We start from the raw sequence: 12,518 nt of genomic DNA on the forward strand, positions 1-12,518 counted from the left end.
TACAGCCACATGGCTCTAACATAGATCAATGATTTCTGGAAGGCTTAAAACCAGGCATTTATCTAGCACTGTAACTCTCTCCTGAGGTACTCCTGCTGGTAAGTGCATTCAGACACTTCCGCTGCACTACAATAAGAAGGCATGTGCTCAAATTCCCCAGCCAGCTCCAATTCAGTAATCACAACAAGTGTTCATTAGTGCCTGCAGGGACATCCTACTTATTAGGAGTGGTCAGCTGGGCATTACACTGTGCTCAAGTGCTTCAGCAGTATTTAGTCTCTAGAACTGACCTTGCAAGTTACAGCTACACAAGTTAGTGACATCATTCAGACTCTTTAGAGGCTCACAGGGGTGGTATCATTGCCTTTTAAAAGTTGCAACTCACAGTCTCTCAATGTAGAAGGAAAGCATGATGTTTTCATTTCCTGAGAAAACTCATGCTGATGGCCTGTCTTCGCAGTCACCTTTAGGGCTGCCACACAAGGCCTCATTGTTTTGTCTATGGCAAGGGTGGGAGACCTAAAGCCCATGGGCTGTATACAGTCTGGAAGAGCTTGTGAACCTGGAACGTACCACAGACACTTGGCATGCTCAGAAGACCTGCACCTGGACAGCACAAGAGATGCCTCTGGTACAGGCCACTGTCTCTGACTCTGTTATCACGATCTCAATCACACAGCTCACAAAACACATTCCCAAACAACACTGAAAGCTACTTTGTTTTATTGCTGTGCAATACTAAGGTACGTGTGAATTTGTGACCAGCTGAAAGGTGTTGGAAAGACCTGCTCTCACCAGGAAAGAACAGGTTTATCAGCCCTACATCAGGACTTTGCAGTGATGACATCACCCTGGAACAAATCGGGAATGCTCATGCTGTTCCTAGTTTTAAGGGTTAGCACAAATTATGTCAGTCAAGAAGTGAGTCAGAGGTCTAAACACTGGGGTTCAGTGCAAGGTCACCCACCTCTCTTCAGCTTCTCCTCCAGAATATCTCCCACAGGTCCTGTGTGGTATTTGCCAGAACTGAGTAAATGTTTGGGATAGCCTTAGGGCTATGACTCTGGAAAACACAATCTCACCCCTTTAAATCCCTGAGGACCTGCAGTAATGGTGCCATGTCCCATCTCCAGAACCTTGTTGGGATGCCTTTCATCCAGCTTTTCCTCTCTTCTGAGGATGGCCACTCAAACATGGAAGGCTGTTCCCAGCATTTGGCTCACGCTCCTATCCCTCCAGCTGGCAGAGAGCCAAGCTGCATTTCACAGTACATGAGCAATGCAGAAACCCTTGTTTTGCCACCACACTTATGTTTTCCTCACTCTTGCAGGTCTTCAAAAGGATCTGTCACTGAGCCCTGGCCAAAACTAAGGGGTCTTTGAGCATCAGATGACAGGCAATTTTCTCTGCAGAGGCAGCAGGAGCAGGATAGCTCCTGCCAAGCAGGTGCTGGGAAGGAACATGATGTCCACATTTCTCCAAGACTGGAAGTCTGTGGTGAGACTGTACTGGGTCTGGACAGCTGCAGGACCTGGCTATGTTGTGCTGGTCATTTGGCTCCATGGAGGAGCCTCCTGCAAGAAAGAGGAAGGCCATCTGCCTTCTGCTCTGCTTACAAACAGCACAGACACAAAGGCAGCAGGATCAGCTGTGGGAGCAGGACAGCAGCTACTATGTGCTGGGTCATTTGGACTAGCCCTCTTGGCTTCCCAGTGTATGTGGAAAGGAAAAAGTTTATTTGACCAGTCTCCCTCATTTCCATTCTCACTGCTGCAGACCAGTTACGGCGTATTTCAGGGTTGGTGGGGATGGAGGATAAGCACCATAACAGGAAAGACATATGTACAGACAGGATGTTGTGGAAACACCCCAGATCCTGGGGCATAATTGACTAGAGCCAGAAGAATCAGTGCATAGCTCTTAGAACTCCCCATCCTCATCTGAAATGTGCCAACCCACTGCAACCCCAAGACCCTGAAAGGGCTTTCCAGGCACAGAGGAGGTTGGAGAGGCTCTGCTTCAGCTCACCCCTCACTTTCTGCCTGGCTTTCTTGCTCCTGCTGACATGAACATGGTAGCTGTCTCAGGCTCCCTCACACAGTCTGTCTCTCACACACACAAGCTCCAACACAAACACAAAGGCTACAGGACCCATGTCTCTCAAGCATTGTACAGGATCCCTCTCCATCACGCAGTATGTGTTTCACACATGCTCACTCCCCTCACACTTGTGCTTGCAGACATCTCTTTTTCTTCTGGCTGTTTCTCTTTTTGGCATTGGTGGGAGTTTCAGGGAACAAGGCTGTCTTATTCACTCTGCAGTATCTTGGTCCCTGCTTGACTGTACTGTTTGTTTTCTATATTACTGCTATTTGCTTTGCTCAGGGCTCAGTTCAGTCCCCTTAAGGAGGAGCTCAAACCCTTACGGCTTACCAAGAAACATGGCCCAGTTCTTAGGATTCACCAACACCTGCCTTCATTGGCAAGTTCAGGAGGTTTTTGCTTTAGAGCCTGCTTGGTTTGCTGTATTACCTGTCAGAAAGTGATGTTTCCAGCATGTGGCAGGTTCACATGAGTCCACCTGAACACCAGGTGAGCTTAATGTAAGAACAAGCTATACAAGATCAGCTCTGAAAGATTAACTGTTGAACTGCAGTTCAACTACCTGGAAGGAGAACTGATCCTCTTCTTCCTTATTGCAGGTGTGGATTATCACAGTGGGTACTCATATGCAAATGGCTTATCAATAAAATCCTTAATCTTCAGCTTCTTTTTCTCCTCGGCTCACCAATGAGTATAGGGTATATTGTTTTTACAACTGAGTCTTTGTGAAAATAAGAATTCATACTTTAACATCAGGACTGCTCTAAACGTGACATCTGAAGATGGTAAGAGTGGCAAGGTTTGTGTGAAGGATCAGCTATGATATAAGCAGAAATAAATGGTCAGGGTGTCAGGCCCACATGCATGTCTGAAGAATGTAAATACAGCAAGCCCAAAACAGAGCTTGTCCCTTTTTACATTTAATATGGCTTGTTCAAAAAAAGTAATTTATCTCCCTCTATAAACCTTGCCTCACTAACATTGTTCCAACTTGGCAGGAATCAAAAGTGCATGCATTCCTCACAGCAGCATCAGCCCTCTTAGAGGTGCATGCCTTTAGAAGACAGAGGAATTTCAGTTCCATCCTTTCCAGTTGGCAGGATCCTTCCCATGACTTCCTATAGACTTGGACTTCCACAGTGACATTTACATTCCTCCAGTCCTCAGGCACTTCTCCTAGTCACCATGAGTGTTCAAAGATTATTTAGATTGACTTTAAAATGACATCAGCCAGCTCCCTTAGCACTGCTGGATGGATCCCATCAGGGCCCATGGACTTCCACATGTCCAGTTTGCTTAATTATTCTCTGATCCTCTTCCACACAGGTTAAGTTGTTCCCTATTTTCCCCGGTCTCTGGGACGTGGCATTTCTGAAGGCCAATATAATTAGTAAAGACTGAGCTGGAGACAGCACTCAATACATCAGTGTTTGCCATGCCCTGTCTCACCAAGGCACCTGGTCCATTTAGCAGTGGACCCATATTTTCCAAGTCTTTCTTTTTCCCCTTACACACTTTTGTATTTTTTTTTTTTTTAGGGTTCTGGACAGTCATAGGGAACTCACCTGGAGGTTTACTCAGAGACACTCAGCACTGTGTCCCATGGGCAAGTAGTGTAGAGCATACCTACCATCTGCTGAAGTGCAGAGTATACCTACCATCTGCACATCTGGTATAGTCATCTCCCAGGATCAATCCCACAGGGACTTTCCTGTCTCAAGACCTATCTTGGTTCAGAAGGGGCTTTAGGTCATGAAGTCATATGTTTCAGCTTCTTTCTTGTCTATTTTCACCAATAAAATCCTGGTGTTTCTTTATCCTACCACTCCCCATACACACTCCTGTGTCAGCAAGCACTGACATCAGCATTTTTGTCTTAAGACAAATTTTGCTCGTAGGAGGATTCCACTGCCCTGGTCTTATGGTTCTCCCTCTCTCATGTCATTGGTTGTCCCTGGTCTTAGTCAGGTGCTGACCAGGATAATTGTGAAGATTCTGATGTGCAAATTGAGCAGGTCTTCAGGGCGAGTGTGTCCCCAGAGCTGTCCTGACATATGGTTTTATTTGATGAGAAGCCCAAGCTAAATGTGGTTCTTTCTCCTGTCATTTGTCAGAATTCTGCTGTGTACATTGAAGCTTTTTTCTGCTTGCACATCCCACTGGTTGTTTCCATCCATGCCAGTTACAAAGCCTAAATTTTGTGCAGGTGCTCACTGTGTGCTTGGACAACTGGAAACAGCAGCTGCAGAAACTCTGTTCTGAAACCACGAGTCGCACTGCTGCAATGCTGGGAAGCTACAGATGCAGCTCTTTTCCCATCAGGTCTGTCAGATGATCTTAGCATCAGGCTAAGAATTATCTGACATTTCAGACCATTACAGCAGCCTTGCTAGGCAGACCTTGGCACAAGGATGACAGAGGTTGGATAAGATGTGCAATAATGCAGAAGAATGGATGTACTGGATCATCATGAAGGTCCATCTCTCCCAGTGTTCTGTCTCTCTCCCTGATACTGGCCAATAGCAGTTTAAAGTCTTACAGAAATTTGGTTTAAACACTTTGGCAAAGAATTTCATCAGCTATTTGTGTATTATGATTTGAGATTTTCTTGAATTGTCTCTTAAACCTGATACCTAATCATTTTAAGGATACTCAATGTTCCCACATTGATAGGAATAGACAAAACTTTAGCCCTGCTTGCCTTCTTCAAACTACTTGTGATTTTAGAATTCCCAGTGGAGGAGAAGATGCAGATAGCTTTGATTCATACTGATTTGGCAGTTTTTCTGCTGCTTTTCCACAAAGTAATTCCTTCATTTGGAAGAAAGATCATGATCCCTGGGTTGATAAATTTGCTGTAGCTGCCTGGTGGTCACCTGGTGATGATCATGCAGAGACCAGAAAATACACATGCCTTCTTCCACTGTGCCTTTTTCCTGCATGAAATTCTAGCAGTGCAGGAGTAAGCTATGAGGGCTGCCTCATCTGGAGAATAAGAAACCCTGACATCATGCTGTCTGCAAGGAATGTTTCTGGCAAGAGTCTTCTGGATGTGTGCTGTCCAAGAAACTTTGGTGCAGATCCAAGGAATCTCTTCTGTCCAGATGGTTCCAAGTGGTGTCAGTAGAAGCTCAGAGAAGGAGCTGACCCATAAGGGGAATCCTTTCCTGCCCACCATATCCCCTCATTTATAACAGCAAGTGGGAAGCACATGTTTTCTATCTCACACCAGAAGAACCCAGCTGCAATTACAGAGCACATTCCAACTCCAAAACATCAGAAGCAGGCAGCACAGCCACAACCTCTGCACTGCTGGAAAACTCTATGCCCCAGGTTGGGACATACTACTGAGATTGGGCTATGATAAACTGGGAAAGGAGAGAGATCTATTGCCCTGCAGAGAAAGACCACACACTTTCAAGGTCTGTGTTAGAAGGCACATCCCATTGCTATCACTCTACTATTGTCCCTTCCCCAGTCTCCTGTCTGTATGCAGCCTCACTCCGCATCAGGACCCAACACTGCCTCACCACCACTACATGAAGTGCTGTCTCAAGCACTGACGAAGCAGATGCCGGTCTCTCCATCGTCCGCTCATTTTCATGGATTTCAACAGGGTCATGTAGTGAATTAGGCTAAGATCCAGCTGTAGAACAGCTGGCTTAGCTAGATCCCAAGACATTTTTCTTGTAATCAAACATCTTGTGTCTCTCACTGCAGCACTCAGAGACACAGATTTTCACTTGAGATCTACCTACTTATTAGGCGTCTTTGGAGACTGGCTTCAGGGCTCCTGCAAGTAAAACAAGAAAGAAGTCCCAGTTACCCTAGCTATGAGCAAACTGCTAAAAATACCAGAATCACGTGGGATTAATCCTGTACTTGCAGTACACAGAGATATGGCTTGTTTAATAGATCACTGAAACAGAAAGGTCTGAGGGATTCATTGAGATCTTCTTTCTCTGCCCACCAAAGTTGCTCTCTGAATCATTATGTGGTGCTGAGTCTGTCCTCTGCCTGTAAGAACAGTATGTTACTTTCTCTCCTTCAGTCGTTTCTGAGGTGATGCCCTGCCAAAATCTATTTTACTTACTCTGCAGTATGGTCTTTGTCAAGAAATTCCAGCCTGTGGGTAATGCTCAGACATTGCAGTAGGTCATCTCTGGGATCAAGGTGTGGAAGAAGTTGTTTACTGTTGAGAACACTCAATATGGAACCAGAAGAGACCTGGGGACCTGGCAGGGAAATGTGTCTGCAGGGGAAAGTGTCTGATGCCTCGTGGAAGTACTTTTCCAGGGATGCTTCACCAGGTCCCTATTTCTGATGGTATGACCCCATGTTAGAAGAAGCCTACATCTGTCGTTCCTACCCCGCAATCACAGCCATTTCTAGAATGTAGGAGAGGCTTGGCCCCAGCCCCTGCACATGCACGACCTCACGTTAGGACCTAGCAAGCTAGCAAGGTCAGCCTGACCTTGGGGCAGCCCGAAGGAGGAGGTAAACAACCCAAAACAGTGACAGCCTGTCGCCAGAGGTTAGTCTGCCCAGCGTGTGGCCAGGTCGTGGTAGCTGGCTTTCAGCCAATGAAAAGAGACCCTTGCCTCATGCACAGGTCTCTCAACCTATCCCTAAGCTGTCTCAGTTCACGTGTACCCCAGAAAACACTATATAAACTGTTCACCCCCCCAGTAAAGATGCTAAACGTTCTTTTAACCCACTGTTATGGGTTCACGTAGGTGGGCCTAGATTTGGGCTCTGAAGTTTGGACTAGGCCGAAGCTGTCAGCTGACTTGAGCTGGGCTGAGCTAACAGCTGACCTCTTCTAGCCAGTAATTTTATATTCCATACCACATTATGACATCATCTCCAGGGAAGTAGGAACCAGTGTGGGAGTGGTTAAGGCAGTCGCTTCTCAGCCCTCCTCTTGGGAGGATGCACGATGCTGTCCCAGGGGGGATGGAGAGGACCAGGCCCACCACTGGCTCACAGGGTACCTCAGGAAAGTAAAATGTGTTGTTCTGAGTCTCTCCTTTCTGCCTGAGTTTGTCTCCCTGGGGAATAAGCTTCTTCTTAAATAATGTGTCATTAAGACAGTAAAGTTTGTGTGTTCATTAAGAAGTGAGGAACTTGTGGTTGCAAACTTGTGTGAGTGTATATTTGTACTCTCTTCTAATTGTCTCTTTCTTTCTGTGAAAAATATATGTAGTTTTAGTATAAACGCAGTTTGAAGTGGTTTTTTCCTTTCCCCTCTCTTTTCCTCCCTTTCCCTGGTGTTAGGAGGGAGGCTTTTTTCTCTGTGCTTGGGGGGGGTTGGCAGTTGCTTATCTCAAACCAAGACACCCACTTTGGAGCCTGGACCTTTATCTTTGTGAGAATTCATCCAGGTATCCGGATGCTGAAACCCAGGGTGTCGTCGTGGACGAGCAGGCTGGGACAAGGAAAAACCTCTTGCTACAACAAATAGGTCAGCTTTTTCCCTACACTGGAAGACTCACAATGGGAGTAATTTGGGCAGAGGCATCATCTTGATAAGGACTAAAGCAGAGAATATCCAACTGACTCAGCCTAGAAGGACAAAGCTGTAGGACTCTGTGTGTATGTGTGTATGTGTGTGTGTGTGTAAGAGATACCCTAAGTTTGTTTCACACACTGACTATATCTCAGCTGCATCCCAGGTTCCACCTTCTGTCCATCCCACTGCAGTCTATGCTGGCCCCACTGCAGTGCCTCTGTCTGAAAACCTTAGCAAGGCTTTCAGTGCACACTGATGCAGAAATGCACTAAATCCAGTGGTGAATACTTCTTCAGACAACTTTTACCTTTTTTCATCCCTTTCTGAGCAATGAGCTGGCACTTTTTTTGCCTACTTTGTTGGCTTTTTTTCCACTCCATATGGTCAGTATTTAATTTTTTGTGAACAAAGATATTTTTCACATTCTGTTTCCCTGCAGGGAACCACTTCTTTGTAGGTTAGGATGATGATGATTCAAGATGTGAGGAATTATATTAGATATTATATGAGAGGGGCAAATATATGGAGATGGGAGGAGACAGAAGGGGTTGAACAGAAGGAAAGAAATGGAGAAACAGGAAAAGGACAACAGATGGAAGATGGTGACTGAAGATATCAAGAAAGTGGAAGAGAGATGGAGGAAACCATGATTCCCTGGGGAACAGAGAGGTGAGGTTCAGTGAAGGAGAGTGTGACTAACTGGAAATTCTGAGGAAAGCACAATAGACAGAAAAGAAGGAGAGAGCTGATGGCCTAGAAGGTAAAGCAGAGGTGGAAGGAGAACCTATGTCCTGTTCTCACAGTTTCAGGTGACTGGATGCTTCTCACAGGAAAGTTGCCAGGCAGAAGATGCCCAGAGGTTTGGTAGGCAACTTGTGCTGCTTTCCTCCATCCACCACATTGACTAGATGTAGGACTTAGTGATGTGGAGGGAAAGCAAGGGAGACAAATCTCTTCTATTTCCCAAAGGTCTTTCATGAACTCTATCTGGCGGATAAGGGATGTCACTTTCCAAGAGGCTTAGGGAAGTCTATTCCTCCCCCAAAGCCAGAAGAGAGTTCTTCAAGTTTCATCAGACCCAGGAGGGTATGTTATGCTGTAACTGTGTGAATTCACAGATGTAGTGACTTTGCAGTTCACACTTTTCTGTGGAAAGTCTCCATAATATGCCAGAATGATCACTCCAAGGTCTTCAAGCAACAAGACAAGTTTCTTACTTCCCCGAGATGGCACAGGAGTGTAGAGAGGCTGTGCTGGCAAAGCCAACCACTTCAAAGCATCCCTGCATAGTAACAATTGCAAGCAGGAAGGAGATCTGTCATCTAAACCTCCTTCTCGAGCTGGCTAACCTGCCTCAGGCAGTTTCACCTTTAGGCACACAGACTGCACCACAGGTCTGGAGAAATTAGTGCCCCCTTTTCCATTAAGGATCTAGTTGGGGGTGAGGGAGCAGTGTTTCATCATCCCCAAAGTCAAACTCTGGGGGCAATAGGGACAGCAAAACCTGGAGGATCACTTCTCTCCCTCTCACACTCCACCACTGAACTGGTGCTCTCTACCACTGGATACTCAGTCACAGGCAGGCCAACCTTCTTAGAGAGTTAGGATGGACCCATGATACCTTCTTACAGAAGCAAGCTATCCATGCAGGAGCAGAGCTGTCATCTGGCTGAGGGCCTTTCAGAGATCACTTAAGCCTTGGTTTCTACGGACATTGCCCTGGCAAGTTCTACTTTCCAGCTCAGCTCCTTGCAGCAGTGGAGGGAGGAATGAGGGCCAGTGAGGAACCTGGCACTCAGCTCCTGGTTCAACATTATACCACAGCTCTACAGGAATTTAAAAACACTCCACCTCCATAACATCAGTCATTAAATATTAGTCTGTGTCCAACTTTGCTTCTCATTTTCCTGAGTTGTGTGCACCATCACAGCACCTCCGGTGCCACTAATGAGCCAGAACAGCCTTTTCCTGGCCACCACAGCCAGAATCAATGCCACTGACACCTCCTTGCTCCTCTCCCACAAAGGCACCGTTTCCTACAATGGCCTCAAAAGGAGGGCACCATCCTCATGAAGTATGGTAACACAGCCCTGAAAAGCCTCTAATTAACCCTTATTATATAATTCACAGCTTCATCCTGACAGCTCCTGCCACAAAGGGCTCAACAGACAGTGTCAAAAATACCAATTATCTTGCTGGCTGCCACTTGAGAAGCAGAGAGAAAGAGAAACAGGTGTCAAGGGTGGGAAATCATGCGGATGATGGTGACACAAGATAGAAAATGTATGACAGAGAAACAAACGTGAGAACTCTCTCCCCACCTTGTCTGGATGGGATGAGAAGCTGAGATCTCATATGTCTCCTGGCCCAATGTTCAATTTGAACAAAGCCCAGAATGAAGCACCTTTTCCTCCAGACAAGCAGGTGTCATGACACTAAGCAGCCACTTCCTTCGCCCAAAGGTACTCATGCCCAACAAGTACAGCCACTTCAACCTTAATGGATTTAACCTGCACCTCCTCATCCTGATGAATCCATGACACAGTTTGGCTTGACTTGGCCATTTTTGCCAGCTGCATCACTGTCCTGCAGCTCAGGACCTTTGCCCAACTATGTCATTTTCAGCTGTTAGGAATCCCCCGTATCAACTCCAGATGTTCAAGAACAGAAAGAACAGAGTAGAAGAAAAGAACAGAGTAGGAAGAAATCCTCAGGCCCATGTGAGCTGGCAACAGCAGGCAGCTGAAGCAGGCTTGTGCCTATTTGCTCACATCTGTGGGCAAGTCTAACTTTTCCTCATGTTCCTTTCCTAACTGTGTTTCTCTCTCTTTCAGCCATTTCATACCTTCATCTGAGGTCCTCAGCTCCCCCCACTCTTTCTTCAAGTTTCATCTTATTATTCAGGTCCCGTTTGTCCCTCAATACTCATGGCAGAGCCTCCACCGTCTTTGGAGCTGGAGCAAGACAAGTGGGACAAGGCACTGGGCTGGAAAATTGGGTGTAGAAGTTGCAATGAATTCTTAATGACGCCCTTTCTGGTGACATATACAGAGAGATGGAGCTGAATACTTTTCTTTTTGAAATGCTTCTTATTTAAAAAGTGATGAGGCTTTTGATTCATTTTCCACAGTAGCATTGGCTGGGCACCTGCTTACTTCTGCCTTGCTTAGCAGGAGTCACCAATACAGCTCCTCGGAATCACTTTAGATGCCATTCTCTTCTCCTTTGAGAATGCATGTTAACTGTCAGTCCCTGAGGACTCTGGTAATCCCACTGCAAGAGGCATCACATAACCGCGTTGTGAGAGACAGACCCTGTTCCAGGAAGCCTGACAAGGGAAGGGGAGACATAGGTCCCTGTTGAATATTTATGAAGACAAGAAATGGAGCAGTTCTGCATCCTGCCACCAAACCTGTGGCAGAACCCTGAGTTTGTCCATACAGGGGAGCACCAATGATACTAAATCCATCATGTGCACGTGAACCTGCATAAAAGTATTTGAGTTCTCCTTCCACCTATCTTATCCTTCCACTCTTAAATATTTCACTCTCAGGCTGTTTGAGTTTCTCTTCTCTTACATTGTGTTTCCTCCAAGGATGAGAAGTGAGATGTATGAGTTGTTCAGTGACATCCCCTGATCCCCTGCTAAGGGTGGGCATGGCCTCTGTACTTAGAGTCCCAAATCCCCCTGGGCTCTGTGCAGCTCTGTACAATACACACCTTAGTGTTTTACTTGAAAGTATATCCAAGACCTGGGGAAAGATATCAGCCTGACCATTCCCTAGCCTGCTGCACTGCTCTCATCCCCTTGAGGGACAACCCTCAGGTCAAATGTCAGTGACACTCACACCCTCCTCCATTTTCTTACTACCCTTCAGAGCTGTTAACTTTTCGTTCCATTGAAGCCAACATTGTCTGGAGAAGAGATTTGTCACTCTGCTCTCTTAGGCTTGGTCTAACTCTGAGAACTCAGGATGGATTGATCCAAAGCCACCAGGATTTGGATAGGAAATCGAGACTCGGTAAGGTTGTTACCTTTGCAGTGGAAACAGAATTCATCTGTCAGGCTGCAATTCCATCAAAGATGCTCTTGAAGTCCTTACAGTCAGTCCAGAAGAGGGCAATGTTGCCTACATGCCTGTCAGGACCACAACACACAGGCACATGCACACATAGTCAAAGAGATTACCACTGTCCCATATGGTTTCCAGCAAAAGGCTCTGTGGCTAAGTCAGTTCTTTCTGTGCTGCAGCAAATTATGGCTTGGATAAGTCACTGAACTTAACAAGGCACTGAACTTCATAAGGGTGGAAAAGAACCACATCAGCATGAACCAACCACAAGATGGTCTTCCCAAGTCTGCAGCCAGCCTAAAACATGAAGCTATGCAAAACTGCACTGTTCTTCTCCAGGATGGGTTTGCTTAGAAGGCCAACTCACTCTGGTCACCCAGAAAACTCACTTTCTCACATTGTCCACTGCAGCCACTTCACTGTCCACAGCACAGCTCTGGGCTCTGGACTCTTCTCTCACTCCATGATGACTCCATGGAGTCCACCAGGCAGGTTCTAGAGGCAGAGGTCAGTGTGGTTTGCTGCAGCGGCTGTGGTCAGCTGGACACAGTTATATTCACAGACACTTGAAGAACAATGCAGACTCACAGGTGTAGTTCACATCTCATCCCTTACCTAGACGCACACCAGCTCACAAAACACTGCAGAGCAGAGGACTCATAAGGTGTCTGACTGGATTCAGCCAAAGGCTGCTTAAATACAGCACTGCTTAACTCTTTCATCACAGATCATTTTGGTCCAGAAGGCTGACTACAGTACCTCTGTGTTCCCCCAGCCCAAGAGTACTCACCTGGCTTCAGGACATTTGTGATGGCTTCAGCCCTGACAGT

The sequence above is a fragment of the Pithys albifrons genome, chromosome 3, assembly GCF_047495875.1.
Source record: "Pithys albifrons albifrons isolate INPA30051 chromosome 3, PitAlb_v1, whole genome shotgun sequence".
NCBI lineage: Eukaryota > Metazoa > Chordata > Aves > Passeriformes > Thamnophilidae > Pithys > Pithys albifrons.